Source organism: Bos mutus, chromosome 8 (assembly GCF_027580195.1).
Source record: "Bos mutus isolate GX-2022 chromosome 8, NWIPB_WYAK_1.1, whole genome shotgun sequence".
NCBI classification, from domain to species: domain Eukaryota; kingdom Metazoa; phylum Chordata; class Mammalia; order Artiodactyla; family Bovidae; genus Bos; species Bos mutus.
Genome location: NC_091624.1, coordinates 36,939,663 through 36,966,790, shown reverse-complemented (window position 1 = coordinate 36,966,790; position 27,128 = coordinate 36,939,663). Strand labels below are relative to the sequence as shown.

The 27,128-nt window shown below is 44.6% G+C and overlaps 1 protein-coding gene across 6 annotated transcripts in view; it reads right to left on the bottom strand.

Moving 5' to 3' along the window:
• Positions 1 to 27,128, bottom strand: part of FAM219A (family with sequence similarity 219 member A) — a 60,382-nt gene that overhangs the window by 32,531 nt on the left and 723 nt on the right. The gene's annotated exons all lie outside the window — the stretch shown is intronic.

Here is a 27,128-nt window from a genome sequence, read left to right as displayed (position 1 = left end):
TGAGAAAATACCTCCCAGTCCCTGCGGAAGCTCAGGACCAAACGAGCCTGGCTCAGAGACAAGGTGGCCAGAGGGAACGGAGAAAGTTCTCCACGTGACACATCCCTAGACAGCTTGGCGGCTCCTCCCTCCGCCTCAGTGGCTGCTGCACACACATGCTGACATACACACGCATATACACAAGTGCCAGATTCTCTGTACTGTCACTGCAGAGCCTGTATGCTGCAGCAAAGGTGGTCTCCTTTGTCTGCGCTTGAGCAGAGTGCACCTGCTTTGTCCCCATCCTGGACGTTACAGAAATTTGGCAAAGAACATCAAAAGTTAAATAAATAAACTCTTTCTTTCTTTTTCTGAATTCAAGAGGAATTTGTAGGCATTGTACAAAGTCCAGATAAGCAGAAAAGAAGAAGAAAAAAAATCACCCTTAATCCAATCATCTGGAGCTATATCCAGTGTAAACCAATGTGAACACAGCCTGGATCCTTGTGTGTGTGTGTGTGTGTATGTGCCTGTATGTGTGCATACTAGATTCAGTGATGTCATGGCCCTCTCCCCAGGCTAGTTCTTGCTTTTAACTACCCTTATTTTGTTAATAGCACAACCACTTTCCCAGTTAAATAAGCTCAAAAAATCTTTTAGCTTTGAAATCATTTTGTTTACAGAAAGTTATGAAGACAGTGCCAAGAAAGTCCATATACTTTTCACCCAGGTTTTCCTAATGTTAATGTCTTGCAGAACCATGGCATACTGATTAAATCAAAACTCTTCACTAAACTGCAGACTCTGTGCAATCTCTCCAGTTTTTCCATTGATATTCCCTTTTCTGTCCCAGGATCCATGTTGCCATTTCATTGACATGTCTCCATGGTCACCTGAGTTTCTCAGGCATTTCTTGACTTTCAGGAGTAGAAATGACTGAAAAGTTCAGGCACTTTCTAGAATGTTCCCTTAATTTCTATTTATCTGTCATTCTCTCATGATTAGACTGAGGCTATGGGGTTTCTTGGAAGAATACTATATAGGTGATCAGGGGAACATGACTTAAAGCTGGTGATGTTAACTAATCACTTAGGGTGGTGTTTGCCAGGTTTCTCCCCTATCAAGTTACAGTTTTTCTCTTATTCTGACTATATTCTATTAGTTAAAAACAAGTTACTAACTCCAGGCCACACTCAAGGGCAGGGGAATTAAGTTTTACTTTCTAGAGGAAGGAGGACCAAAGAATTTATCAACATATGTTAAAACTACCACAGTAAACAATACAAATTTTGGGAGAGATTCTGATAGACTATGCAAATATCTTGTTTCTCCTTAAAGTTTCACCCACTAGTTTTTAGCAATCAGTGGATCTTGCCAGCAGCAATATGTATTATGATGTTCTAATAGCTATTTTAAAATTTCCCTCGTTCTTTCTATAAATAAATGTAAACTTTAAATTTTAAATAAGCATTTTTTTTTACATAAAAAATTGGAATTCTTCTGAAAGGAAGACTTGTCCCTTTTCAGTTTATTTATTTATGTATTAAGTCATTTATTTTTTTCAGTATGGATTTATGTACATTAATATCCCTGGGGCTGGTTATAATCCAATGAAGTTGTTATTTATTTTGTTGCTCAAATTGTTCCAGTTTTGGCCACTGGGAGCTCTTTCAAGTTGGCTCCTGTCTTTTTGACCTGTCTATGGGGTCATTTTGACCCACTTCTTTTTCCTTTATCTTTCTGGCAAGTTAATCATGAACCTATGGTAGCACTTTCTTCAAAATATCTAACACTTATTTTTTTTTTTTTTTTTTTAAAGCATTCTCTCAGCCAACATATTGCTTCAGGTCCTTATCATCTTATTCCAGGCCCACTACACTGGTGACCCACTCATCACCCCAATGTGTCTCTTCTTCTTCCAACTTACCCTGTGCATTCCTCTTAAATTACTCTTCTGGGAATTAAACACTGCTCTGATTACAGCATTTCCTTGTGCAAGACCCTTCAATGGCTCCCACCACTTAAAAACTCCTTGACCTGATATTCAATAGCTGTAACAACGTTTTACCAATCTGGCTGCTTCTCCAATTGCTCATCTTTCCAAATCCTTTGTTCTCTTTGTTCCAGCTGTCAGCCTTATATGCAGAAGACTCCTATTTCTGCTTCTGGTCCTAACTAGTGTATAATTTTAAGCCATTAAAAAAAAACTTTATTGGTTTCTTTAACTTACAAAAGTAATACACGTTGATGGGGGAAATTAAAACAATACAGAAGAGGTTAAGATAGAAAATGAGCCTCTACTCTCCTCTGCTCTCCCCCTTCCTCAGGCTGGTTAAGAATGAAGTGACCTTTTGAGATTGTTCAGTATCTCTCCTACATCTCCCTATCACACTTCTTTTTCCTTTATCTTTCTATCACAGCAAACAGATGTAGAGACATACTTATGATTTCAGAGTTTATAATACAAATCAGAAAAGGTTAAATTCAGAAAAAAACACATATCTTGATATGTATATTGCACTTATGCTTTCAAAGCCTTTCCGCTTAATATTATCTCACTTAATCTCTGATAGTCCTAACAGATAGAAACAGCATCTTTATATTGTTATTATTAATTTTTTTAGGTTCACAGTAAAATTGAGGGAAAGGCACAGAGATTTTCTATATACCTCCTACTTCCGCATATGTATAGCCTCCCCCATTGTCAACACTCCCACCAGGGTGATACAGGCTTACCACTTTTATTGTGCTTCACAGATACTGCATTTTTTACAAGTTGAAGGTTTGTGGTGAAACTGCATCAAGCAAGACTATTGGAACCATTTTTCCAACAGCATTTGCTCACTTCATGTCTCTGGGTCACATTTTAGTAGTTCTCGCAGTATTTCAAACATTTTCATTATTATTATATTTATTATGGTGATCTGTGATTAGTGATCTTTGATCACTGATTGTTTGGGGGCACCAAAAACTATACCCATGTAAGATGATGAACTTAATAAATGTAGTGTGTACTCTGACTGCTCTACCAACTGGCCATTCCCCTGTCTCTCTTTCCTTGGGCCTCCCTACTCTCTGAAACACGATATTTAAATTAGGCCAGTTAATAGCCCTACAACAGCCTCTAAGGGTTCAAGTAGAAGGAAGGATCAGATCTCTCTCAGTTTCAGTGAAAAGCTGGAAAAGGTTAAGCTTAGTGAAGAAGGCTGTCAAAAGCTGAGATAGGCTGAAAACAGCCTCTTGCCCCAAACAGTTAGGCAAGTGAATGCAAAGACAAAGTTGTTGAAGGAAGTCAAAAGTACTAGTGAACACAGGAATGATAAGAAAATGAAACAACCTTATTGATAATAAAGAGAAAGCTTTAGTGGTAGTGGTGTGGAAAAAAGATTAAACCAACCACAACATTCCCTTAAGCCAAATCCTCGGCCAGAGCAAGGCCCTAACTCTTCAATTCTATGAAGGCTGAGAAAGGTAAGGAAGCTGCAGAAGAAACGTTTGAAGCTAGCAGAGTTTTTGGTTCATGAAGTTTAAGAGAAGCTGTCTCCAGAACATAGAAGTGCAAGCTGAAGCAGCAAGTGCTAACGTAGAAGCTGCAGCAAGTCACCCAGAAGATACAGCTAAGACAATGAATGAAGGTGGCTACACTAAAAAACAGATGTTCAATGGAGTAGATGTAACAGTCTTATATTGGAAGAAGATGCCATCTAGGACAGCTAAAGAGGAGAAATCAATGCTTGGCTTCAAAACTTGATAGAGGACAGGCTGACTCTCTTGTTATGGGGTACTGCATCCAGTGACTTTAAGTTGAAGCCAATGATCACTTACCATTCTAAAAATCCTAGGGTCCTTAAGAATTATGCTAAATCTACTCTGCCTGTGCTCTATAAACGGAACAACAAAGCCTGGATGACAGCACAACTGTTATGGCCCACTGTTGAGACCTACTACTTAGGAAAAAAGATTCCTTTCAAAATATTCACGTTCATTGACATTGTGCCTGGGCACCCAATAGCTCTGATGGAGATGTACAATGAGATTAATGTTGTTTTCATGCCTGCTAACACAATATCCATTCTGCAGTCTATGGATCAAGGAGTAATTCTGACTTTCAAGTTTTACTACTTAAATACATTTTGTAAGGCTATTGCTGACATAGAGAGTGATTCCACTGATGAATCTGGACAACATTAGTTGAAAATCTTTTAGAAAGGATTTTCATTCTAGATACCATTAAGAACATTTGTGATTCAAGGGAAGTGGTAAAAATATCAACATTAACAGGAGTTTGGAAGAAGCTGATTCCAGCTCTCACAGATGGCTTTCAGGGGTTCAAGATTTCAGTGAAGAATAACTGTAGATGTGGAGGAAATAAGAGAAATAAAATTAGAAGTGGGACTTGAAGATGGGACTGAATTGCTGCAATCTCATCATAAAGCTTTAATGGATGAGGAGTTGCGTCTTATGGATGAGCAAAGAAAAGTGGTTTCTTGAGATGAAATCTACTCCTGGTGAAGATGCTGTGAAGATTGTTGACATGATAACAAAGGACTTAGAATACTGCACAAACTTAGTTGATAAAGCAGTGGCAGGACTTGAGAAGACCGACTCCAATTTTCAAAGAGGTTCTACTGTGGGTAAAATGTTATCAAATAGCATTGAATGCTACAGAAAAACTGTTCACAAAAGGAAGAGCCAAACAATGCGGCAAATTCTTTGTTGTCTTGTTTTGAGAAACTTCCACGACCACCCCCCTCAATGCACACATTTTTAAATTAAGGTATATGTATTGTCTTTTTTTAGACATAATGCTATTGCACACTTGATAGACCAGATGCATGTGCTCAGTTGCTCAGTTGTATCTGACTCTTTGCGACCCCATGGACTGTAGTCTGTCAGGCTCCTCTGTCCATGGGATTCTCCAGGCAAGAATACTGGAGTGGGTTGCCATTTCCTTCTCCAGGGGATCTTCCCAACCCAGGGATTGAACCAGCGTCTCCTGCATTGCCAGGCAGATTCTTTGCCACTGAGCCACCTAGGAAGCCCTAATAGACTACAGAAGTAGGGTAAATATAATTTTTACATGCACTGGGAATCAAAAAAAAATGTGTGTAACTCCCTTTATCACAACATCTGCTTTATTGCAGTGGTCTGGAACCAAACCCACAATGTCTCTGAGGTATGTCTGTACATTTGTTAAAATTAATGGACTATACTGACTTATCATAATCACCCCAAATCCACTGTTCACATTAGGGCTCATTCTTGGTGTTGTACACTCTGTGGGTTTGAACAAATGTAAAATGACATGTATCCATCACTACGGTATCACACACAATATTTACACTGCCCTAAAAATCCAGCATCTTTTGTTTATCCCAATTTGATAGAGAAAAAAGCTGACACCCTGTAAAGCTAAGCAGCTTCCCTGAAGTCCTCTAGCTAGGGTTTGGTCCTCAGTCTCCTGACCCCTTTCCTACTTTACCATGTAAAAGGGCCACACTGAGAACCACAACACAATGAGCAGTGGCACTAAGGGGAGAAAGGCCAGGAGCCAAAGAAAACCACTCAGAAAACTGACACATCAGTGATCATATCTTTACCTTGGGGAATGTGAGAATAATTTTGTCCCCATGTTTTTCTTTTATGGTGAAGTGAGAATGCACACATCTAAGCAGGAGATAAGAGGAATGTATCTGATCAATGTGGATGCTTTCCATTCTCAAAGAAATGCTCTGCCTCCTGAAATCTTCAGGGTTCTGCAAAACTTGAGAAGGAAGTAAGAAGAATTGGGTCAAATGTAGCCAAATGAAAGCTGGACGTGCCCAGCAGGGGCTAGACTGGCCGGACAAGCGGCATACACGTGTCTGGCAGCATCTCCATAGCCAATTCATCTCACCGATTTGTTGCATGTCTGCTTGGAAAATGTGGGAATTATGAGGCAAGAGCTAATCTCTGGGTAGGCAATGACACAGTAGAAAGAAAATTATTTTCGCCACTTGTTTCCTAAAATGGGGTAAAATGATTTAGAGAAAACCTAACACTGGTTTTCCATCAATTGGTTACAACAAATTCAAATACATAGAAGAATGTGAAAGTTCCCTTGTAAGTCAGAACTGTTACCAGTTTGTTACATATTTTTACACTTTTAAAATGTATATATAAATTTAAACATAGATTAATCAGATCATCCATATTCCAAATGTATGGGAGAATGTTAACTTTTATGTTATATGTATTTTACCAAAATAAGAAACATATATCTTGAACATCTTCCCATGCTAATCTGTATTAGATCTTCAGTTTAGTCATTCAGTCGTGTCCAACTCTTTGCAACCCCATGAACCGCAGCACGCTAGGCCTCCCTGTCCATCACCAACTCCTAGAGTTTACCCAAACTCATGTCCATTGAGTCAGTGATGCCATCCAACCATCTCGTCCTCTGTCGTCCCCTTCTCCTTCTGCCCTCAATCTTTCCCAACATCAAGGTCTTTTCAAATGAGTCAGCACTTCGCATGAGGTGGCCAAAATATTGGAGTTTCAGCTTCAACATCAGTCCTTCCAACGAACACCCAGGAGTGATTTCCTTTAGGATGTACTGGTTGGATCTCCTTGAAGTCCAAGGGACTCTCAAGAGTCTTCTCCAACACCACAGTTCAAAAGCATCAATTCTTGGCGCTCAGCTTTCTTCACAGTCCAACTCTCACATCCATACGTGACTACTGGAAAAACCGTAGCCTTGACTAGATGGACCTTTGTTGACAAAGTAATGTCTCTGCTTTTTAATATGCTATCTAGGTTGGTCATAACTTTCCTTTCAAGGAGTAAGCGTCTTTTAATTTCATGGCTGCAGTCACCATCTGCAGTGATGTGGAGCCCCCAAAATAAAGTCAGCCACTGTTTTCACTGTTTCCCCATCTATTTCCCATGAAGTGATGGGACCAGATACCGTGATCTTAGTGTTCTGAATGTTGAGCTTTAAGCCAACTTTTTCACTCTTCTCTTTCACTTTCATCAAGAGGCTCTTTAGTTCCTCTTCACTTTCTGCCATAAGGGTGGTGTCATCTGCATATCTGAGGTTATTGATATTTCTCCCAGCAATTCTGAGTCCAGCTTGGGCTTCCTCCAGCCCATTGTTTCTCATGATGTACTCTGCGTATTTTTCCACAGTTTATTGTGATCCACACAGTCAGAGGCTTTGGTATAGTCAATAAAGTATAAATAGATGTTTTTTTGGAACTCTCTTGCTTTTTCTATGATCCAGTGGATGTTGGCAATTTGATCTCTGGTTCCTCTGCCTTTTCTAAAACCAGCTTGAACATCTGGAAGTTCACGGTTCACATATTGCTGAAGCCTGGCTTGGAGAATTTTGAGTATTACTTTACTAGCGTGTAAGATGAGTACAATTGTGTGGTAGTTTGAACATTCTTTGGCATTGCGTTTCTTTGGGATTGGAATGAAAACTGACCTTTTCCAGTCCTGTAGGCACTGCTGAGTTTTCCAAACTTGCTGACGTATTGAGTGCAGCACTTTCACAGCATCATCTTTTAGGATTTGAAATAACTCAACTGGAATTCCATCACCTCCACTAGCTTTGTTCATAGAGATGCTTCCTAAGACTCACTTGACTTCACATTCCAAGATGTCTGGCTCTAGGTGAGTGATCACACCATTGTGATTATCTGGGTTGTGAAGATCTTTTTTGTATAGTTCTGTGTATTCTTGCCAGCTCTTCTTAATATCTTCTGCTTCTGTTAGGTCCATACCATTTCTGTCTTTCATTGAGCCCATCTTTGCATGAAATGTTCCCTTGGTATCTCTAATTTTCTTGAAGAGATCTCTAGTCTTTCCCATTCTGTTGTTTTCCTCTATTTCTTTGCACTGATAGCTGAGGAAGGCTTTCTTTTCTCTCCTTGCTATTCTTTGGAACTCTGCATTCAAATGGATTAGATCTTCCCTTCTTTTAAAAGGCTGGCCTGCATGTATGCTGTGGGATGATGTACCATGATTTATTTAATCAACCCCCACTGATGGAGATTTATGTTGTTTGCTTTCTTTTCTTTCCCCCCTCACTATTATAATGTTGCAGCTATTTATAACTATTATAATGTTATAATATTACATAATATTATATATACTTATGACTATTATAATATCTTTATACACTTGTCTATTTCTTCAGTTTAGTACATTCTTAGAAGTAGGACTGCTGAGGGGGTCAGTGGGCTTGCACACATTGCCCAGTTTCTTATGGGCAGTTTCTTTTGCCAGTTCTATTGCCAGTTTCTTTTCAGAGAGGCTGTGATAATGTATGTCCTCATCAAAAGGGGTTTGGGGGGATACTCAGGTTTTGAAATCAGAAGACCTGGATTATATGGTTCTAAGGCCAGCTGGTTGTATGACCTTTGGCAAATTATCTTTCTTAATATCCCTTTACCTTCCAGGGCCAGTGTTAGAATTAAATGAAATAATGTATATAAAATGCTTTGCAGCATGCCTGACACCTATAGCAAATGGTAGCTCTTTGTTGCTCTGTCTTCATTTACTTTGTTTCCATCTGGTCTAAAGGATTCATCAGTCCCAATTTCCTTGGCCACAGAAAGGAGCTTGGGATATTAACTAACTTGAGTTTTTCTAATCAACAGCAAGAGATATTGCCCTCTCACTGAGTCTGAATTTCCCAGGAAAGCTTTGCAGCCAATTTGCAGAGCTCTATCTTTAGTGACTAAATCACAAAGAGACAAACTCTCCACCTCCCAATGATCTTTCCTAGGATCTTAATCAGGCCACGCTTGCTCCCTAGGACACTGTGATCAGGCCATTTCCACAGCTGGCCCTTCAGCTCTTCAAAACAGGCCACTACATTAAGCCCTGGAGGCTACAAAGGGCTCATGAAAAACAGATAAGAGACAGACCTTAAGATACATGCACTCTGGGACACTGGGGAGTCCAGCTTGAATCCCCTTCCCTGTGTCCGTCCATAGTCTGACCCCAAAGCAGCAGGTCTGGAACTGGATTATAGTTTCTTGGGGGTTTTAAGTTCCAAAAGTATGGGTTTAGGGTTGAAATTAACTAGTTACCCTGTGACAGAAGGTGCTCAGTGACAACGCTCCAAACTCCCAAGAGGGGGCAGTGTAGTGTTATGGTTAGGAGCATGAGCTTTGACTACACACCTGGGCTTGAAACAGGGCTTTGCCACTCATTACTGTGTGACCTTGGTCTCATTTGCCTCCTCTGAAGAGTAAGGGTGTACCTTCCTCATACTGCTGAAAGGATGAAATTAAAGTTCTCTCTGGTGGCAGACACACAGTAGCCATAAAAAGCAGGACACACATCTGTAGGGTGTATGGTTGAATATGATAGATAGGACATGGGGTTACCAAGTAAAAGAGACAAGAAGATTGAATCCATTTAGTTTATTTATTCATTCGTTCGTTCATTCTTTCATTCAACAGGTATCTAGTGAGTGTTTACTATGTGTAAGAAAACTTGTGAGGCACAGGAGACGAAATGGGAAATAAAAACAGATACGGTCTCTGCCTTCACATAATCTGGTTTTCAGAAGGATCCATGAGAATACAATAATCATACAAATATATGTAAAATTACACATATAAAAAGTGAAAAAGTTCTTCCCTCATGGTACAGTGGTTAAGAATCTGCCTGCCAATGCAAGGGACATGGGTTTGATCCCTGGTCCGGAAGATTCCACATGTCGTGGGGCAACTAAGTCCATGTGCCACAACCACTGAAGCCTGTGCACTCTAGAGCCTGTGTTCTGCAAGAAGAGAAGTCACCACAGCGAGAAGCCCCTGTACCGCAACTAGAGAGTAGCCTCCGCTCCTCGCAACCAGAGAAAGCCTGCACGCAGCAAGACCCAGGGCAGCCAAGATTTTAAAAATAAATAAATTTTTTAAAAAATAAAATTTTTAAAAATAAAATTTTTAAAGTGAAGAAAGGAGAAGGCCACTGACCAACTCTAGAAGTTCAAGAGGAGCTCCCTGTGATGAAATTATAGCCGAGCTGAGATCTGAAGGATGTGTCAGAGTAACTAAAACAAGGTAGAAGGTGCACAGAAGGCATTTCAGCCAGAAGGAACAACAGGAACAAAGGTCCGACAGCAGAAGGGAGCCTCGGACGCCAGGGAAATGGAGGAAAAGCCAGTGAGGCTGGGTGTGGTGATGGGGCTAATGTGGTATGAGATTAGCTGGAGACTGTCATAGTCTGTGTGCGGTTTGGAAAAGAATTTCCAGACATGAGGCAGAATGAGAAGAGAATAAAGTTTACTAGAATGGGAGACGCTGTTAGAACAGCAGGCCAGCTCAAGGGAGAACCGGTGTTGAACAGGGGTCCTTAGTCCACCTTTATACCCAGGGTACAAGGAGAGGGATAGGGGTCTTGTGGGTCATTTGCTGATTGGATGAGGCACGTATACTGAGCCGGGGAAGAGTACAGCAAATACCTTCTCCCTGTGTGGAGTAGGAGGGGAAAGAGGTTACACTGCTCAGGAGGACCTGAAATCCAAACGTAAAAAGTGAAAAAGTACTTACAACATGGGGGAGGGAAGGATGATAAGGGTCTGGTTTTTCTGTTCCTGCATTCCAAGACCCTCCTTGGTTTTATCTGCTCTTTTGTCCTTTGGGTCACCACAGAGACCAGACCACACGAGGGCCTGTAGGCCACGTTAAGGGTTTGGGTATTTATAGCAAGCACAAGGGGGAAGCCGTTGAGCTGTAAGGTGCTGTACTGGGCATCCTTGCTACCTGGCAATGCTTTCCTCTGATACCTCCTTTCATGGGGAAAGGATAGGGCTCCCCACAATTCTTGCTGCAGCTGTCCAAGAGAAAGGGACAAAGTAATCTGCAACAGGTCTCTTGTCAAGAGAGTGACTGCACCTAGATCCTCACTGCCCAGGGAAGAAACTAGACATAGGAAGAATGTGAATAGGGGCATCCAAGGCTGTGAGACTCATCAGAAATTCTGTACTTGGTAGATGAGCTGTCACTACAAAGCTAATGTTTTCTGGCTACTGTGTAGCCAGCCTCCACTTCTCAGCTTTCTTGCACTATTCGGTGCTCCTTTGTTTGTTTAATTTTTTTTTTTGGCTACACCATGTGGCATGTGGGATCTTAGCTCCCAGACCAGGGATCAGCCTAGGCCCCATGTGTTGGAAGTGAAGAGTCTTAACCACTGGACCACCAGGGAAGTCCCTATCAGATGTTCCTTTGCATTGGACAAAACGACTAAGGGACTAGTAGCTGTTAGGCTTGGGTGGTGGAAGTGCAGCAGTCCTGTGGGTGGGAGCAGGGCCCTGGGTGGGTTCAGTCTGCAGGAATTGGCTCTCAAGCTCTGTGTGCCCTCCTGGTTAGCCGGCTCGCAGTACCCATGGTGCTTTCACGGCTTGTTTGGGGCACATGCACACTTGGAAGTGCATATCTTTACAGTCTCTGTGAAGATGGGCACCGGGGAGTGAAGATCCTGGGCCGCGCAGGAATGCTAAAATCCCAGAAGGTGGTGGCTATGTTCTAGCCTTCAGAGGCTTTTGAACTTGGTTGGAAAGAGAAAGGGGCCTGCCTATCCATCCCCTCCTCCTGCCTCTCACGGACTCTCCCGGCCCACAGTCCAGCTAAACAGGAAACCAGGCTTGGGTCCCTGCCAGGGCCCAGGCTGGGGCAGGAAGCTCAGGAAACCAGTGAGAAAGACCCTCTTTAGCATAAAAGAAGGCTGCTCAGAAATGCTTGGGAAGGTAAAATAAACCCAGCCCCTGCTGATCAGTCTCCCAGAGGAGGAGGGGACTGGAGCTGCTGCTACTCACCAGCACAGTCAAGTGTGGCCCTCACAGGATTCACAGAGGGCACACCTAGGGGCTTCGTGAGGAGAGACAGTGCTCTCTCAGAGAGGACAGACTCCAAGGAAGGACCCTCCCGCAGAACCCAGCCCACAATGAAGTGGGCTAGGCACATGTGGTCTAAAGACATCCTGGGGCCATCTTGGGTTGATAAGGAAAGACATGATGGTATAGGATAAGGGCAGTGGTAGAAAAAGGACCTAAAGAAGAAAGGGCTAGGGAAAGCTGTGATATGTCTTGGGACAAAGGCAGAGAATTGACAGGGGTTCTCTGTTGTTCAAATGTGAAGAAAGCACCTGATGAAATAATGGACTGAGTCACACACAGACAACAGATTTATGGTGGCCAAGGTGGGGGAAGGGTGGGGGAGGGATGGATTGGGAGTTCAGGACTAGCAGATGCAAACTATGATATATAGGATGGATAAACAGTAAGCTCCTACTGCATAGCACAGGAAACTACATTCGTTATCCTATGATAAACCATAATGGAAAGGAATATGAAAAAGAATATATATATATATATGACTGAATCACTTAGCTGTGCAGCAGACCTTAACACAACATTGTAAATCAACTATCTGTGCTTAGCTGCTTATTGAGACCCTTTGGACTATAGCTCTCTGTCCATGGGATTCTCCAGGCAAGAATATTGGAGTGGGTGGCCATGCCCTTCTCCAGGGGAATCTTCCCAACCCAGGGATTGAACCAGGGTCCTCTGCATTGCAGGCAGATTCTTTACCATCTGAGGCACAGGTGAAATCAACTATTCTTGAATTACAATAAATTTTTTAAAAAAAGGAAAGAATGGACTGAGGTGATAGCCATCAATGGCTGCAAAAAAACATTAGGTGAAAGGCTGAAGAGGAACCTTTGTGATGGAGATATCAGGCTAACTACACCACTAATGAATCCGAACAACACAAAATGTGGGACAGCCATGTGTTCCGTGCCTCCTGATCCAATGCAATGGGAAATATGGAACACCACCTTGGAAGTATCCTTCACAGAAAAGTTGAATAGAATCTGATCAGACCTTGAGGTTTAATTACCACTCTGCAGAAATACCGGAGACAGAGGACTACAGATGAAATAATTATTGAAGGTAATCTAGTGGGTGGGTACAGATGAAACAAGACTAGCCCTAGGTCGATAATAATTTAACTTGAGTGCTTCACTTTACCTTTTCTCCACTTTATATATGTTTTAAATTTTCCATGACAAAATGTTTTAACATTTTTGAGAAAGTCTGCAGACTGGAAACTGCCTCCTTCTCCAGCCCACTGACCTGTGGAGAGAGTAGTTGCAACGTGGACTTTTTCAAACGTTTCCTGAACCCTGAGAGTTGGCCTTTGAGAGCTGAAATGAAAGCAGGACGTCATCCATTAGCGTCAGTAGTGGGGTTCTCCAGGAAGGCCCCCTCCACCAACAGGACTATAAAACAGCCAGGGCTCGGAAGGCCAGGGGCAGAGCCTCCTCCAGCCCAAGCCCACTCAATAGACCCTGCTCTGGGAACCAATGGGAGCACTGAGCACTTCCATCTCTCAGTTTAGTTCAGTTCAGTCACTCATTCGTGTCCGACTCTTTGTGACCCCATGGACTACAGCACGCCAGGCTTCCCTGTCCATCACCAACTCCCGAAGCTTATTCAAACTCATGTCCATCGAGTGTTCCATCTCTAGCCTGGTCTAATCAGGGCCCTACCAAGGAGGCCAAGGACTCTCCTCATTTGGTGATAAGAATAATAAACCATCTCCTCACCCTCTCCTATAAAAATTCTCTTGGGAAGCACTGGCAAAAAATGGAAATCACCAGCCTTTTAATCACCATCAACCTTTAGATCAGAAATGATATAGTAATTTGCAGTTCATTTTCATATACATGATCTTATGTTTATTTTATAAATAGTTTAAAAGATTAGGAGCTTGGCCAAAGGTCATAACAAAAGGGCTAGAGCTGGAATATGCCCAGACAACTACCTACCAGGGCTGTGCACAGCTCCTGCCCTGAGGCCCATGCCCCTCACTAGCTCTCCCTGATCTCTACACACACACACACACACACACACACACACACACACACTGCTCAAGGATACTCAGACCAATTCCTCTCCTGGAGGTTGCTGTAGCTCTGCCCCTGGCAAATGAAGGCTCTGAAACATGAAGTTCCATCAGGAAGTTGATGGAGAGGCTGATAGCTGAGCAAATCTTGGTTGCTGATGGGTTCTCTTTGGTGCCAATGTTTTCTATCTTGAATATCATCCCCCAGCCTGGTCTCCCTCCCTGACTCCATGTAATAATGTTCCCTCCTCTTCTCCAAACTACTTACCAGCCACCACCACCTTCCTACATCATGATCCCCATTATCCTCTAAGTTTATGACCTCCTTTGAGCCAGGGCTGGAAGCAGCAGACCTGCTGAGAGCAGAGAGGACTTTCTGGAAGCTGAAATCCTCAGGGAACTCCTTTGAGATTTGCAGGAGGCCCAGTGCAGGTCCTTCTCACCAGCTGCTGCAATTAACATGTCAATGTGACTGCTGGCTTTCCCACCAGACGCAGGCCTGCCCCTGGACAGAACAGCTTGCAGGATTTGGTTTTTGTGCTAAGGAGAATGTGAACCCCATGCCTGACAGACAAAGAACTGGACATCGAGGTTGACACTCTTCCCTTCCTCTGATAGCTCCTGATATATACTTTTTCATCTCAAAGAGGATGCATGCAAGTCATCCAGTGGTGGAAGACCCAGGCAGTTCTTCATCAGCAGAACTACGTTTTTGTGCTCACTAAATATTACACATCACAACTCTATTCATAGCTTTTCCAGCCTCACAACAAAGTGGGCAGCATGATCATCAGCTGTGCCACCAACATGGGAGTGGCTGGATTGACTCCTCCACGTTTCACTTTTTTCAAATAAGTGCCCTTTAAATCTTTTTTGTTTTTTTTTTAAAGATTTAATTAATTTGTCTTTGGCTGTGCTGGGTCTTTGTCGCTGTGTGGGCATTTTTTCTCTAGTTGAGGTGAGCAGGGGCTACTCTCCAGTTGCAGTGCTTGGGCTTCTCACTGTGGTGGCTTCTCTTGTTGCACAGCATGGGCTCCAGGCGCTCCGGCTTCAGTAGCTATTGCTCACGAGTTCTAGAGCATGGACTCAATAGTTGTGGTGCATGGGCTAGTTGCTCCATGGCATGTGGGATCTTCTCGGACCAGGGATCATCCCATGTCCCCTTCATTGGCAGGCAGATTCTTTACCACTGAGTCACCAAGGAAGCCCCTAAATCTTTTTTTTTTTTTTTATTAATTCACTTATTTGGCTGTGGTGGGTCTTAGTCGTGGCATGTGGGCTTCTCTCTAGCTATGAAGCTGCATGGGCTCAAATGGGCTCAATAGCTGAGTAGCAGAGCCCCGTGGCATGTGGGATCTTAAGTTCCTGGACCACAAATCAAACCTGCGGCTCCTGTACTGCAAGGCAGTTTCTTAACCACTGGACCACCAGGGAAGTCCTAGTAAGTCACTCTCTGTCAGAGCACTCAAGCTCCTTCTCATCCTGCGGTCTGAGCTCAAACATCACTTTCTCACGGGAGCCTCTCCTGACACCCCCAATCTAAGGTGGGAAGCTTTATTACTCTCTCATGCTACCTTGTTCCTATCTGTTCTCTCTCGTCATAGTTTGTCACTGTAATTTTGTTTGTGCATCTTATCTGTTTGACATCTCTCTTTCCCACTGGATTGCCAGTTCATAAAGGCAGGGCCCATGTTTGCTTTATTTACCATATCATTCCTTGGGTCTGGTATAGTGTTTTGAGGTGCTCAAAAGCTATTTTTTGAATCACAAATGAGTGTCCCAATTCATGTATCCCCTTGAATCTCTCATAACTCCCTACATGTTCCATATACTCTGCTAATGAAGTCCCACTTAGTCATCCCCCTCTGGGTCTCTCCTGCTCCCTTCTTTAGAATCACCTCGCAGCCTCCCCACTCTTAGTCATTTTTAAAGGATGCAGCTATAGTCTTCTATAGTTTTGTTTCATGAGAGCAAGTTTCTTCTTTGCCAAACTGTGAGCTTTGGGAGCAGAAGCTATCCATCCAGGAGTTAAAAATGGTGGGTGGGGGGGCGGTTGGGTGATGAGACTCACAATGCATCATAAGTGGACACTGCAAACCAGGATGTCATATGTATCAAGTTACATGCTAGAGGCTTTGGGGATTGGTTGAAAGCTCAGTACAACAGTCAGGGAAGGCTTCCTGGGGAAGAAGAGTTTATATGGATTTCTGAAGCATGGGAAAGAATGGAATAGGCCTAGAAGGAGAAGAGAGAGAATATTTAATAGGAGAGGAGGCCTTAAGATGCCAATAGATGAGAGGAGGTAAAGGGAGGGCCTTGCTGGACCTACTGGGAAGAAAGTTGGCATGAATGGTAGAAAGTATGGCCAGCTGGAAGGAAAAAATAGTATGGATGCCTTAAAAACCAGCAGAGAAATTTAAGTTGATACAGAAGAACTTAAGCTCCACATTGTGAGGGAAATAACATGGGCCTGACAGTCAGGATGCCTAAATTCTGGTCTCGGCCATGCCAACCTCCAGCTGGGCAATGGCCAAGTCTATTTATCTTTGTGGAATTCTGCTGGCACATCTGTAACATAGGCACAAATTATTTTCCCAATCTATTGTACAAGGTGGGCTTCAGGTGTTTTGGAAACATCTTTGCATCTACCTTAACAAGGAATCCAAGATAAGGATAAGATAACTGTATCCATAAACTTCACACAAAGACAATGGATTAAGGCCACGGGATAGGTAGAATGGAGAATTCACATCTTATTGAAGGAGAGGAAAGAATACATGAAAAACATGACGTTTTTGATTGAACTTGAAAGACAGGAAAGATTAGAAACAAGTAATAATGACAATTAGGAAAGTGCTGCTCATACTAAGCTCCACCGTGAATTTTGGGGGGCATGTTTATATCACACACACTTAATAGAGTCATGTTTAATGCTGGAATGTTGTTCCTAGCTCCTGCTCTACAGAGAGTGTGGCATTTTGCAAAGAGCAATGTGTCTTCTAGGTGCCTGGCTTCTGGCCCCATTTAGGAACTGCTGCCATAGGAAACACGAGGCAATGGAGTCCAGAGGCAGAAGAATGTCCACACTCTTACCCAAAGGCCCTGGTTCCTCCCTGTGAACCCACAGGTAATATGAAGTCTATCCATCTTTCCTTCCTTAACTCTAGTCCTTTAGGCATTTGAAAACCTTAAAATGCTTTAATGCTTTTTCTGAGACTGTTGCTTTTCCTGCTTTGTTTTTACCGGCTGAACAGCCTCAGTTCTTCCAACTATTCCCACAGGACACGGTTTTGACTCCTTTCATTTCCAGTCCTTTCTTCTTTTGAAGGATAACATCAGCTGCAGATGCAGCATTTGGACGGCGCTGACCAGTGCAGAGTAGGACTCTCGTCTCCTAGGACCTGAACTCCACAGTTCTATAAACATAGCCTAATAGCACATTAGCTTGTCTGGTGGCTGTGTCACTAGCTCTCTTTGAAGGTCTACCTTAGTCTACCCACTCACACACCCTCACCTAGGTTCCTATTTAAATTCCACACGTAAATTCCAAGGTGCTGAATTCAGCCAGCTCCATCTCTGAGCATAAGAGTCATGTTACACACAGGCAGCATAGTTTCTACTAAGTATGAAACCACTACCTCACTAGCCCCCGTGGACTTTTATCTATATTAGCAGCCAGCCTGGCCTAAGACTTCATTGCAGGTTCTTGCCTTGGTTCTACATTACTAGGCAAAGGGCTACCCTATTTCAGATGTGTCCTAAGTTCAATATAACAACAGGTACAGGGACTTCCCTGGCAGTCCAGTGGTTAAGATGCTGCACTTCCACTGCAAGGGGAGCAGGTTTGATCCCTGGTCAGGGAAATAAGATCCCACATGTCATGTGGTGGGGCCAAAACAAAAAAACAGGTACAGCCATTAAATATGATCATAAAACTTCCACTGACAATAAAGAGAAGTACAGTACCAGTGTTTTGAATGGTGGCACCCCACAGTTATCTATACTGGTCAGATCACATGAAGAGGTCTGTGTCTATGGCCAGGAGTGGGAAACTTAAAAGTGCCCACTGGAGCAGCTAGGATGACTAGAGATTTGGAAACTAGAGTCCAGGAAAATGGTAGAAAGAAGAAACAAAGCCTGTTTAGCTTGGGAAAAAGAATGCTAAGGCTGTATAGCCCACCGTAGGGCCTCTCCCCACCCATAACTGCTGGCTTAAGGATTTCCTCTCGGAGCCTACTTCTTCTTCTTGCTCCTTTGGCCGTGGGCTTATAGTTTCATCTTTAGTGTGGCCAACCGCTTATAAGATATTTATGAGATCTCTCTCTGAATCTGCCTCTCTTTCCCTCTTATCTGCTCAGCAGAGTCAAGGTTATTCCATTTTACATGGCCTATTTCCAAAGGATTGTTACCTTTACATCAAGTCCATACTGCAAAAACCCATGCTGAAGATCAGGGTAGGAAAGATCAGTTTTCTCCATTCATTTCTTAAGGAGCCACATCCTAAGACTCCAGCCCTCAGCAAAACAGATTGCTAAGCCGGCTACCATCTCTAGGAGAATTCCTTTCCTGCATTGCTTGCCTAGGATGGCTATGATGATGCAAAGTTATGGCAAGCAGAACACTAGAACTGATGTCCCCCACTGAAGACTATGGCAGACGTGAAAGCTCAACCAGGTCACTGTTTCTCTTTGAACCAGGACTTAGTCTCAGAATTCACCTTAACACATGCTCCAGGCAGCTGGGACTAATCAGCGGGCACTGGAATAAGGGGTGAACAGAACTGAGGCATGTGGCAGTCACACCACAGTTAAAAGTAAAATACTAAATGGGTAAAGTGTACAGTATATGAATTATATCTCAGTGAAGCTGTCAGAAAAAGAAAAGTTAATGGTGAAAATTTGCTGGTTTCACCAAAGCAGCATTTAGTAGAGGGACTTGAAGGAAAGCAACCCACCCACCCCCCCGCCTTAGCATTATCTTAAGAAAAAACTAGGCATTTGATATTTGCTTCCATACCTGACCAAAGTTCACTAAGAACTTCCTACCGATTGCAACAAATTCAGATCCTCACATAAAGCAGCAACATCCTATTAGAAACTAGCAGGAGGCAGAATGGTGTGGCTTATAAAACAGGCTCAGAAGAGCCTGGTAGAATAGAAGCCTAGACTCGATCAAAACAGAAACTAATTTCTTTTTTAAAAAATTATTTATTTAATTTATTTATTTGTTCTGTGCCAGGTCTTAGCTGTGGTATGTGGGATCTAGTTCCCTGCAGGGATTGAACCTGGGTCCCCTGCGTTGAGAGCACAGAGTCTTAGCCACTGGACTGCTAGGGAAGTCACAAGACTAATTTCTAAGTCAGAGTTTCCCTAAGAATATTCCACAAAACACAACGGTTCTGTAAGATGTTAATAGATATAACAAGGAAAAAGTTCCATAGTTACATAAGCTTGAGAAACACTGGGTTAAACAAAGCTGGAAAGGGTTCTTTATTGCAGGGCTTCTCAGAGTCTTTAAAATGCTAGCAAACATTGTGATAGGATAGAGTGTATAGGTTCCCAAAGGAATTTGTCTATAGACTCTTTTATCCCCCCATAAAGTACCTCAAAGGACCAATATTCCTAAGAATGTACTATAGGAAATGCTGGTCTAAGCCAGGCTTGCCTGAGAGCTTCACTAATTCCTTTGTAAGGATAAAACTGGAAATTAATATGGGAACTATAAATCATTTATAGTTTATACATAATTATGTTTAAGTTAACTACATTATAAAATATATATGGTTCTCACACCACAGTTTGGGTGCAATTAATTCAATCAATCTTAGTTAAAGTACCCCTTCAGGTACTGTTCCAAATAGATAGATGGGGTGGACTCTGGTTATGACAGCCAAGAGTCTGGTGATGAAAACAGGGAAAACCAGGCCAGGAACCACAGTAGCTGGGCTCATTTGTGCCTGGGTGTAGCCTCTTGTCATACTTAATATTCTCAGGGCTAGAAAGGTCATCCAGAGAGCACTCTTTATACCCACTGTGTGTGTGTGTGTGTGTGTGTAGTCGCTCAGTCGTGTCTGACTCTTTGTGGCCCCAGGGACTGCAGCCCACCAGACTCTTCTGTCCATGGAATTTTCCAGGCAAGAATGCTGGAGTGGGTTGCCATTTCCTCCTCTAGGGGATCTTCCTGACCCAGGGCTGGAACCCAGGTCTCCTTCATTGGCAAGAGGATTCTTTACCACTAAACCACCTGGGAAGTCCCCTTTATGGCCATTAGTCCCCTCTTACTTGTATAGACACTCACATACATTATTATCATTATAGAAACTTAAAATTCACCCTCAAGAGACACAGCCATCTGATCCTCAATTTGACATTTCTGAATAACAACAAACACTAGTATATATTTGCTTGAACTGGTTCCTAAGAATGTAAAGTGTAGAGGGATCTTCTATGGCCCCCACCTACCCATTCCTCAGGCCAGACCCTCTGGACCTTCTTCCTAGACAACTTCCCGACTCCAGAGTCCCTCCCTAAAGCCAGGAGCTCACTCTGCTGCTCCAGGGTGAGGCCTCTGGGTCATGTGCCAGTTTCTGAACTGCAAAACCAAGCCAGATCCAGAGCTGCTCCCAGCTCTGCCTCCTTCCTTCCTTCCTTTCTCCCGCCCAGACGGCCAGATTCCCACCAGAGTCTCCTTAGGAAACAATGACTTGAGAGTCTGCTGAGCCACGCCTCTTGCTTCCTTCAACCTGCACCTCTGGGTATTAGCCCTAAGCCTGATTCTCTGTTTCCTGCCTCCTCTGGGGCTTCCTGCACCAGTTCTTCTGGGTTCTGCTGGAAGACAGGAAGCAGCTAAGCCAAGATGCTGAGTCTCAGGACTTCCCTGTGGTCCAGTGGCTGAGACTCTGTGCTCCCAATGCAGGGATCCCAGGTTCTACCCTTGGTCAGGGATCTAGATCCCACATACCACAACTAAGAGTTCCCACGCCATAACTAAAGATCCCATGTGCTGCATCTAAAGACCCAGCACAGCCTAAAAAAATAAATATTTTAAAAAAGAAGAGGCAGCTGAGTCTCCCATGTCCCCTTTCCAGACAAAAGGCTCCATCTGGCCTCTCAAAGAGGGTGGAGTGTCCCTGAAGCTGATCATGTTCAAGTGAGGCTCTGCTCACTCTGAGCCATAGTCAGTTGATGGCAGCAGGCAGCTGGGGGTTGGAAATGACTCAGCTTGTCTCCCAGCCACCATGGAGCCAGGTAACCTCCTGGTGCCACATGCCCATCTGCAGAGGCTACAGTAGGGTGTTTTGAGAAGCCAGCTCACCCTGGACTGATCTGAACCCAGAAGCCTGCTACCCTGCCTGGAAGACAGCAGCCTGGGCGCTGCTCCTACAACCAGGCACAGCTTTCCAGGCTGGTCTCAGAGAAGGAAGGTTATGACAGCCAAGGAACATCTGTATATATGTTCCTTTCCATTTTGACTCTTGCAAGTGAAGCAATAACTCATACAACTATTCTAGAAGAAATCAGTGAACCAATCAGTCAGAAAACCAGAGGTTTGACCAGAATGATGGTAGAAGGCAAGGCAAGGCCAGAAACTGCAACATCAAACACTCTCACAACCAACAGAGAATTTTATTTTTCCTTTATCAAAGTGCTGCTGGGAAGAAAAAAATCTACCATGGCTCCCCACTGCCACCAATTCACTTGGATCTATCAAAGCAGGTTACAGAGGGAAAGCATTCACTGGCAGATGAGTGCATTTCTCCATATCCTTTTGAGGCTGTGGGGCCAGTGTCACTCTGCTCTTCAGATTTTCAGGACTCCTGGGTCCCCCCATCACCCCAAGATTGCAGCTTCAGCAGCAAAGCAGAGGGAAAAACAAAGCAGTCTTCCCCCATACAAGCAGTTCCTGAAGCCAAGAGGTACACAGACCCTTCAAATCTCCCTGGGCGGTGATGGTACCTCTTTGCCATCCAGATATCCATGCCAGAAACTTGGGAGTCATCCTTGACTCGCCACCTCTCCACGCTACCTACAAATAGGTACTGTATCTGTATATATGTTCCTTCCTCTCCTGCTTTAGTGCAGGCATTAATCATTTCTTGCCTAGATTATTATTGTGTGTGTTAGTCACTCAGTTGTATCTGACTCTTTGCAACCCCATGGACTGCAGCCCACCAGGCTCCTCTGTCCATGGAATTATCCAGGTGAGAATACTGGAGTGGGTAGCCATTCCCTTCTCCAGGGGATCCTCCCAATCCAGGGATTGAACCTCGATCTCCTGCATTGCAGGTAGATTCTTTACTGTCTGAGCCACCAGGGAAGCCCAGATTATTATTGTACCCACCTTCAGATTAGTTTCCCAACCTCCAATATCACCTTTTCCAGTCTCTCAACCACTGCTGGAGTGACAGTCCTAAATTCAAATTTGGTCATGTTATTTCCTTAACTATAAGCCTTCAATTATTCAAATGCATCCTTTTGATCCTTCCTTTATGCTCTTTACCTGGAACTCTTGTCCTTACCTCCTCATATTGACAAATATGCCAACATTGACAAGTTTCTTGTCCTCTTCTAAGAGCCCATTCAACAATGTCTCCTCTGTGAAGCCTTCTCTGACCACTAGACGAGAGGCCTTGGTGGACCTGGTTCTTACTTCTTACAGGGCTCATTACCCCGAGTGCCTCGATCTGTCTTGACTGTGTATATCCATCTCTGGAGCAAAAGGGTGTGCTACTGAGCCCAGCACAACATTTAGCAGAAAGCAGGTTGTTAGTGTTTGTTGCAGAGAAGGCAATGGCAACCCACTCCAGTACTCTTGCCTGGAAAATCCCATGGATGGAGGAGCCTGGTAGGCTGCAGTTCATGGGGTCGCTAAGAGTGGGACACGACTGAGTGTCTTCACTTTCACTTTTCATTTTCATGCATTGGAGAAGGAAATGGCAACCCACTCTAGTGTTCTTGCCTGGAGAATCCCAGGGATAGGGGAGCCTTGTGGGCTTCCGTCTATGGGGCTGCACCGAGTCAGACACGACTGAAGCAACTTAGCAGCAGCAGCAGCAGTGTTTGTTGACTGAGGAGATGAGCAATAAGGGAGGAGCTGGAGGTCTGAGCAAACCTGATCCTCACTTAGCAATATAGGAAGAGAGAGAAGGGTATGCCTCTTTCAGAGACTGAGAAATGTACTGGGTCATGAGCTACATGGACCACCAGGAGAATCCACCCTTAAAGTGAAGAGTCATCTTCCTATGGATATAAGGAGGTGACTTAAGGTGCTCCAACCACAGAATATATGTATGTCGATTTTCCATAGTGGCTTCTTGCTAGCTTTACAATGTTCCCTCTGCCACTTTCAGGAGCTGCTGTGGCCCACCCATTAAATTAATGTCCTGACTATCCCCACCCCTGAGTGCCAGGAGTCAGGAGGAGTTTGAAACTCTTTTCCAATCTCATGTGGTCAAAGGGTCAGAACCTCAGCATTCCCCCTGGGAGGTATCCCTCTTTCCCAGGAATGCCCTCCATTGATCTCCACCCTTTCCTAACAAGTAGCTAAAACCTTCCTGTAGCCATTTGAGCCCAGCCTTCTCCTGGGCACCTGCTAGAGAGATCTTACTTGTCTTTATCTGTAAAGTACCTGGAACTGAGCATATGCTCATGAACTAAACAAATGTGTTCATGGATAACCTGGGTTTCAATGAGGCTAGACTAATATTTCTCTCAAGTGCACAGAGACCCCACCTGGTGTCATATGCCACCCCGCCCCCTTTTTTTTTTTTTTTTTGCACTAAATCTCTTCCTTTCCAATTACAGTCAAAGAGAAGACATATAAACTGTGAGGCTGTACCAACCAGCCCAGCAGACAGACAATAGGGCCAGAGAGCCTATCCCTGCTGCTGATACAAACAATAGCCAAAATTCAACCCACCTGCTCAACAGTGAACTGTGGATAGCTGGGGGCCTCTCTAGATCACTGCAGCGTGTGGCTTGGCCACAGAACTGACATACAGGGTGTGCCTGTCCCTGTCAGTTTCTTGGGGAAAAACTGTACTCAGAAACACTCAGGAGTATCTAGGAGATAGACATAGCAGGAGAGGAACCCAGGGACTAAGTCTCCAAGAGGAGCTCTCCTTCCTTTCATAAAGAGACAGAAAGAGAGCTTGCAGAGCTCTCAGGGCTGGGCCCAGCCCTGGTTCAGCTGCAGAGACCCAGCCATGCCAATTAAACAACTGGTGTGATGAGGAAAGGAGGGAGGGGACTCCCTTCAGGCAAATTCCCACCCGGGACAGGAGGCTCCTGCAGCTGTGGCAACAGCAGCACCAACAACAGAACAGGGACCTCTTCCTCTTCCTCCCACAGAGAACAAATGCTTAAATTAGCACCTTGGAAACATCCAGATCTGCGGGCTGTGCTTTTTCTCCCAGCTCTTGCCACTCCCCTAGGTCTCCTATTCAAGTGAAATTTTCTCTTTCAAGTAAACTAAAAAAGATGTTTTCCATCTAGAGTTCATCTTTCCAAGTAAGGAATGGCCCCTGGATTCTTCCAGCCACTCTAGGGTGGGATAGGGTTATTTGTTGATCAACCCTATGTGACAGGCTACTATCAGTAAGTACAGCTTGGTCCTGAAGGGGCAATGATACTGACACCAGTATTGCCCTGTTTCCCTCAGGATTTAAGGAGAGAGCCCCCACTCTGCCTTCAGAGGGCCTCACCCTGACGGGGGTGAGCATGAACAGTAACTTCTGTGGAACTGTGAACTCCAGAAGTCAGGGCTATATTCTGTATTGCTAACCACTGTGTCCCTAGTACCTAGCGCAGTACCTGGAATAGAGCTGGTGCTCACCAAGTATTTGGTGAATAAATTTGCTGGAACAATGACATCAGGACACTATGATATTCTTTGGAAGAACAAGGAAGTATTATTCAAAGAAATAGTTTGTCTTCACTTCATAAATAGGAAAACTGAGTCCAGACAAGACAGATTTCCTAGAGGTCTCAATAAATAATGGCAAAAAATGAACTAGGTCACAGCTGAGTCTTAGACCCTGGTTTTCATGGTCTACCCAAACACCCCTAAAGAGCTACTCTGCTCTGCTCTTCTGCAGTATGCCACCTTGATTCCTTACGCCCTGAAATGAAGACTCTTGGGGAAACTCCACACAAGATTCTATTGGTCTCAATAGCACAAAGAGCACTTAAGGAGTTCTGTGAGTGTGTGCATGCGTGCTAAGTCGCTTCAGTTGTGTCTGACTCTTTGCAACCGCATGGACTGTAGCCCATCAGGCTCCTCTGTTCATGGAGGTTCTTCAGGTAAGAACACTGAAGTGGGTTGCCATGCCCTTCTCCAGGGATCAAACCCACGTCTGGATTGGCAGACAGGTTCTATACCACTAGTGCCACCTGGGAAGCTCAAGGAGTTCTAGGAATCCTCAACTTTGACGTGGGAACAGAGATGGGGAGGTAGAGACATGCAGGGCAATGGCTATGACCCCTAAATGGGGGATGACTATATTGCTGTTTCCATAAGATTCAGCCTCAACAAAGTATCCTCTTGCGGAGAAGTGCTCCTTTAGCCTTAAAGAAAAGAGTCTGAAGTCAGTCAGAGCTTTTCTGATAACTGCCTCCTTGCCAGAAGCACTTCTACTCTGGAGCCACAAAGACCAGAAGTAGTTCAGAAGTCTTTTGAGGCCACTACTCACTCAAACAAACCATCGTTGATAACTTCATTCAATAACAGAGGCATCAGGGACAACTGGGGAGCCTGGGGACCCCTTCCTTCTCCCCGCTTCCTGGATAACAGCTATTGCCTCCCATCTTAGGAACCCCAGATAGGAGGCAAGAACCAATTCATTGCTCTCTTCTGATGCCTTAGATCTCTTCCTCTGCTCCTTCATCTGCCCTCCTTTTGATTTTTGCTTAGATAAGAACTGGAAGGGCAGTCTAGCTTGACAAGCTAGGTTGGCTGGAAGGATAATCCAGAAAGGAACATTCTCTTAGCCCAACCTGAAGTTCTTCAGGTTTATGGGACAGACTTCTTACCAGGATTTTCTAGCCCTCAAACAATCCAATAATGGCATCAGGCTAGGGAAAAAGTCCATCAGCATCTCTTTCCCCTGTTTAATATTGTACACTTCTGTAGAACTTCTCTGTTTGGGCTCCTAGAACTAAGTCATCAGGAAAGGAGGAAAAAACGACACATCTCCTGCCAGGTGGCCTCTAATGATTCTCTCTACCATCTCCAAAAGGTGTGGCTTAGAGTAGGTCATGGGTCCCTGTCAAGGTCTGTCTTGGCTGCTGTAATGGACACATTACTTGCTCAGAATGCCACAAAGCACATCTGTCAGCCAGGGCCGGGGTAGGGGAGTCGGGGGCGGGGTGGGGGCAAAGGCAGAATCTGTTCCTCGCCTTCACTTAACACAGAGGGGAGAGGGTTAGGAACCCCAGAGCTTCAAGACTTGGAGAGCTCTGTTCAGCTCCAGCTGAGCTCAGAGAATACCGCACCCACACCTTCAGATTATCGGCCTGCCTTGCCTCCTTCCAGCTCCCACCCGGACTCCAAGTGGGAAAGAAGGAAAAGCGAACAGAGCCGAGGCACTCCCCTCCTTCTCCCTCTCCCTATACCAGTGGGAGAGACGCCGCCTCTAGGCCTCAGCGTGTCTCCCCGGGCAAATGTACAAGCCAGACAGGTATACACCGGGAGCCGACGCCAGTGGGAATGGTCTCTCCCAGGCCAGCCTCCGTGCACGGCCCTCCCCCTTCCATCCCCTCCGCGCCGGCAGCGATGACATCATTCTTCCCTGACTCCCGGACCGCGGGCAGGATCGGAGCCCAGCAAGGACTCCCAGCACGTAGGCCTAGGATGCTCCGGGCTCTTCCGAACCGGTGGGCACAGGCGGCTCCTGTGCGGCCCCGCCCCCTCTCCCGCCGGTTCCGAGCTCTCTCATCTGAGCCCCGGATTCTCCATCTCGCCGCCGTGCTCTCTTCTTCCCGGCTCCTGCATCCCCAGCCTAGATTGCGTGCACTCTCGTCCGGAGAAGAACCGAATTCCCGGGGCCTGCATGGACACCGTCCCCCTACCGGTCCTCGGCCCGGGCCCCGCGTTCCCACCCATTGCCAGTGAACTGTCGGGCAGGCCCCTCCTCCTCTACAAACCTATTCGCGTCCCTCAGGCTGACTGCTCCTGGCCCCCTCCCCCGCTCTGAGCATCACAGGCCTCTAGGTCTAAACGCCTCCCTACCTCCCATCCTCGCCCCCT